A 6,157-nucleotide genomic window follows, 5' to 3' on the forward strand; every position below is an offset into this window, starting at 1 on the left:
GACTAAAATCTATGGACACGAAGGATCGACTCGCACCCGAGTCAAATAACACCAAAGCAAGTATAGAACTCACACGAAAAGTACCTATATATATATAACACAATATAATCATACACAAATCTCAAAATAACATGAAAATAAGGAAATACATACCAACTACAACATCAGGTATTGCGCGAACCTCCTCCGTTGTCAGCTGAAACGCTCTCCCGTGAGCCCTCGGTATCTCGGCCTTCGCTGGCCGACTGTCTGTATCACGAATAGCAACAGGAGCAGAACCCGGGGTTAATCCTTGAATGAGCTGAGGGCACTCAGCCTTCTGATGGTTATGTTGGATTAGTGTCTAAGTCCATAACTATTTTGGTATGTACTTGACCCAATGGTGCATGGTCCTTTTGGGTTGCCTTCACCAAAGCAACTTGATTGGAGAAATGAATAAAGAGAAAAAGGATAATATGATTTATTAATATGTTATAAGAATAATATATTAAAGGAGAAATCATATTTGTTTAATTAATATTGGTCAATAATTAATTAAGAATTAGTTTTGTGATCAAATGTAATTAATTAAACTAGAGGGGCTGATTTGTAATTATGTGATAGTTACAAAATAAGGTAAGGATTATATTATTTATATGGTGGACGAATTTAAGGTTGGAAAGCCTTAGAATTCGAGTATGATAAGGATTCAAGCATTATCTTATTGGTTGCTTAATGGATAATCAACTAGATAAGGATAATGACTGAAACCCTATCTCTACACCTATATAAACACCCCTAGGGTCATGAATTCGTGTATCCCTTCCCAAGAGATCCTAGATACGAATTCTAACCTCTCACCTCTCTCTTTATACCTTCTCCATTTGCTTATGGTGTTTGTGAGCCATTAGAGGAGTGACACTTGTGACTCTAAGCCTTCCAAAGTCAATACAAGGAGGAATTAGGATTGTTATTGCTACATAACAATCAAGGTATGATCTTAAACCTAATTACATAGTAAATATGATTACTTGCATGCTAGAATTAGGGTTTATAGTCTTGGATTCAAAGCATGTACAATAGAGAAACCTAGATCTTAGCATTAGGGTTTGTATGAGCACATAGGATGTCTTATGACCAAAACCCATAAGTGGTATCAGAGCCTAGCTTGGTTTCAATTGTATTGATGCATTGTATAACTGGAAAATCGTTTTTTGGGCTTTATGGCTGAGGAACTCGGCGAGTACCACAATGTACTCGGCGAGTAGACCTCAACTCGGCGAGTACAGTGTGGTACTCGGCGAGTTCGAGCATCAGATAATGCTTATCTCGGGATTTCTTGCTGTTTTTGCATTTGGATAGTTACCTTATCATGTTAGATCAATATAAATCCGATTTTATGATATATATGACTATATTCTTCATCTAATTAAAGATAATTATCAATTAACAAGATAATTGTTTCCTTATAAGATAATTGATTAATTATTTTGAGTAAATTGATAAATTGTTTTGCAAGAAATCATTAAACAAATCAAATATGGATAATTATGTAACTAAATGTTAGTTTAGATTATTTGTTATTTGATCCTTGTTGTTATGAAAAGTTTCATATTTTCCCCTTTAGGTTTTATAGTTTAAATTTGAACCCAAAAGTTTTGGAGTTTTGAAATTTAAATAGTTAAAACCCTAATGTTTTGAAAAAGGTTTCAAAACTTGCCCTCAAGTTTTGGAATTTAAAAGTTGATTAAAAGGTTTAATTAGAAATGTTAAATTCTAAAACTCTAGTAATGTTTTGAAAAGTTCAAATCACACCCTTATGGTTTTATTAATTAATTAAGGAGTATAATTAAAAGAGGTTTAATAAATCCATAAAAGTTTAGGTTAACCTTTTAATTGAATTAAAAGTGTAATTGTTAAAGTTAACCATATAGTATTTTAAAAGTATAAAATACACCCTATACTATATATAACATTAAAAGTCTAACATTATATATATGTATGAGTAAAAGTCAGTCTTACCGTTAGTAGGCCTCATTCACGAAGCTGGTCTATAAGGGGTGTTTAAGGAAATTGCCTATAAAATGGCAATTGAATGGGTATCCACTCTTACCCACCGCACTCTTGACTAGTGGAGGGTCGTTAGCCGAACGGGTAGGATAGGATGAAACCTTCCATTATAAGTATAATGAAATACAAAGTAACTAAATGTTTTCAAATTCCCAATCTTAGTTACTTAGGCAAAAGTGAATTGATGCAATTCCATGAAATTACACTTTGTGCCCTTGCGAAGACGTTAGTGGAGCGTGTGTGGTTTACCGGCACACTAAATGGTTCTAAGCAAAGGTAGCAAAGGGTGACTCAATGTTTGTCATAGTTCGGTGGAGCGTGTGTGGTTTACCGGCACATCGAATAGGTGATTGTAACATGTGAGGGCACCATGTAGTTTGCATGGTTATTCACACCCGCTTTGTGATCCTCGGCATCCCAGTCACAAACAAGAGGGGCATATCGAGATTTAAACATGCCATTGAAATGTTCAATGAATCTCAAAGGATCTAGGAGTTTTCATAGATTTAAAACTTAAATTTCTTTTTCGTTTTTCATGGTGGAAACTAGTGAATCGTCATTCACTTACCTTCAAATGTTCTGCGATTTGGGTTACGGCATCCCTCTCCCGAGTTGTAGGATATTGTGTTGGGTCCTAGCCTTGGAATTTCATTTGGGTGATTTACCAAGGACTCAATCAATTAACTAACTTGAATCCGTTTTTCTCCCGATGTCAAAGTTCGGCAACTATGGTCTTCTCAAATCCCGTGGAACAAGTATTCCACATGAAGATGATATTCCATGATTCGATCGAGGAACAAGAAATCATGCTTCACTTCCTCCTCCTCAAATTATTCTCCCTAACCCACAAGATTGTAAAATTGAAAGGTTCAATATCACTCAAGCCCTTTTGGCAAGTAAACGTAAAAAGGGAAAGTCCGTGTGTGCACACGTCCTAGGGATGAAGTCACACATTGATAGGTTAAGAATGTTGGGATCCGTTGTCTGTGAGGAAATGGCTGTTGATTGGGTTCTTCAGTCACTTCCCAACTCATATAGTAAGTTCGTAAGAGAGTATTATATGATGAGCTACGACGTGACCCTTATAGATCTCACCTACATGCTTATTGCTGCTGAATCAGCAATGGTTTGGCGCAATAGAAAAGCAAAGTTGATTGGTGAATCTGCCTTGAAGACCTCTATGGATATAGACAATGGAAATGAAAGACATGCAATGATCGAAAAGTTTGATCATAAGAGAAAGGAGATGTCTGAAGTAGTTCCATGTGTTGTTCCAAAAGAGTCAGTTTGCTTTTATTGCCAAGAGATGGGGCATTGGAGACGAAATTGCCCTATTTACCTAAGAGATCTAAGAGATGGGAGAGTCAAAAGTATGACCACGCTTCAGGTAAAATCCACTATCTAACTCCGTTAAGTTCCTATTCATTGATTCTTAATACATGATGTGATAAGATTGCATTTGAATGTTTTGAAGGATCGGTGAAAAGAAAGGAAGCTTGATAAGAGAGCAAGATGAATCTAATCACAAGAGATGGATCTCGATCTCATGGACTTAAAGATTGGATTTTGAGCTTAGATAGTTATGATAGAGTTGTTAGAAATTTTCTTTTTTACATAGTTTTCAATAGATTTTGCATTGTAAGGACAAATGTTTTTCCGCTGCTTTTATAAATAAAATAAATTTTGACTTATTTATTTATTTGTTTACTTCCTTGCAATGAAATCGTTATGTGAAAATTGATGTTTTCATATTTCTACAACGAATGGATATGATTCTTAGTTATGTTATTTATGGAAATGTCGAGAATTTACCAAATAGGGAGAGTTTCTCATCGCCCAAGTTTCAATTGGACAGAAACTTGGAATCATGCAACGTGGATGCACGATGAATGAGAAATTTTGTATTTGGAAATTGGACTAATTCATTGACAAAGTGTCAAGTGAAGGACTAGGAGATCGAGTACACAAAGTTGTGTGTTGATCAAGTTCACCATAAGAGTAACAAAGATATTCGTCATGATTTACTAAAGGCTTAGTAAATATGATTACAAGATTAAGTGTAATTTTGAATTGATTAAAGAGTTTAGATCAATAGCAAAACGAATAAGAAGAATCAAGTAGGCAGAAAGATAAGAGTTTCTCCATTCTAAGAAGAAGGGAGAGTAGCTTTTATGCTTTATGATAGGTCTTAATGATTAAGAACCATATGTCAATTGATCCTCTAATGAGTCTTGGTACAATTGTATGTCCAAGAAGAGGAATCAAAGATTGAAGAAATGGTCAAATCAAGAAGTCAATCATACTTCGTTCCAAAACAAGTCTTAAAGTCAAGATTGTGACATTGAGTGAATAGTATTAAGAAGGTTTATAACATTCATCAATTGTGGAAAGTTGTGATGTCTTGGATAAGACAAAGACCAACTAAGACCAAAATTATGAAGTGTTTTGTTTTGATATAAGCTACACTAACTCTTGAAATATTTGTTTGTCAAGAAATGTTTTGATAAGAGAATCGTATATGTCAAGGAGTCAGTGGGAGTCTTAATAGTCTTGAAAAGTTTCAAGAACAAATTAAATAAGCCTTATCGATCATCACTAGCACACGAGTTGAGGTTTACAACCTATCGTGAAGATATTATTTTGTTTCTGTGCCAATCCAATCGAGTTAATTATGCATGTGAGTCCTATGAGTTCTCATTTGAATGCATAAAAGGCAAGGACCTTGATCAATGGAAAGTACATTGATAGGAAACGGTGAGCTACTTAACTACTTGGAAGACGTGGTGGGCAGCTGTGCTACCATAAGGCAAGAAATCAAGATTAAAAAAGTTCGATCCATATGAGTTTGAATTTGTCGTAAACTTTGGATTTTAACAAATTCACATGGATAGGAACACATACACCGTTTAAATCTAAGTGTCATAAGATTTCCTCCTTCATGCAAATGATTGTGAGAAAATGCTTTCACTAAGAAAGATTTTAAAAGATAGTGATTGTAAAATTGCATTCTCGAATTCGATCATGGTTACGGCATCCCTTTCCATAATTTGAATTGTGAGGTTTGGCAATTAGTCTTAATTGTTAAGACACACATATGAACTATCTAAGGCAAACGTGTATAAGTTCAAGAAGCCTTGATAAAAGATTATCAAAGCACTAAGTATTAGAAACATGAACTTAAGAAATTCAATAAGTATTGTTTTTTTTTCTAAAAGTTAAGATGTTTATGAATACATGTCGAAGCTAGTGGGAGCATAAGTGTTATGTTTTATAATAATCATCATGATAGTGGGAGCATAAATGTTATGATTGTATGATTATTAAGGCAAGTATTGCATAGTTGACAATATTAATTATAGAAAACAAGAGTCATACTTTGCAAAGTTGTAAGAGTTGAAAGGTTGTTTTGCTATAATTAAGGGAGAGAATATTATGCTTCATTTCAAATATAAAGGATTAGGTTGAGAAATATTAATAAACTTAGTCAAGGGTACATAGTGTGTTCTTAAAGTTTCGATTATGATTACGGCATTCCTCTTCACAATTCGAATTTTGAGAACATAGCAAATAAAACATTGTGCGTCGAGTCCCATACGCTTCGGGTATAGGATCGATTGCAAATGCTTTAATGTTTGACCATTCTAAAATTTTCCAAATGTCTAGTGCATTTAGAGGGAAAAGGGACTAGAATCGGTTTTGACTAAAATAATTAAACAACTATCAAAGGACAATCCAAAGTTCGACGAGGATTGGTTGCTTGTGAGTAGTTGGAAGTATAGTATTGGAAATTATGGAAATGTTTCCATATTGGATGGACAATATCGACATCATTACGAATAGATAAGATTCTATTAAGAATGAGTTGTCATATGGAAAATATGGAAGCGTGTCCATATTGGGAAGTAAATATTGAAAATCTATGACTAGATTAGAAACCTTTATGCAAAAGGATGTTCAAAGGAATGTACTTTGAGTGAGAGACATCGTATCTAAGGAATTGTCTTGTAACAATCTCCGATAGAGGACTTTGTAATATCATTGGCAATAGTCTTTGTGACTTTGGTGCAGTGACATTACGAAAGGATCGTTGCATAAAGTGTTAGAATCT

Source organism: Lactuca saligna, chromosome 2 (assembly GCF_052625555.1).
Source record: "Lactuca saligna cultivar CGN05327 chromosome 2, ASM5262555v1, whole genome shotgun sequence".
Classification (NCBI taxonomy): Eukaryota; Viridiplantae; Streptophyta; class Magnoliopsida; order Asterales; family Asteraceae; genus Lactuca; species Lactuca saligna.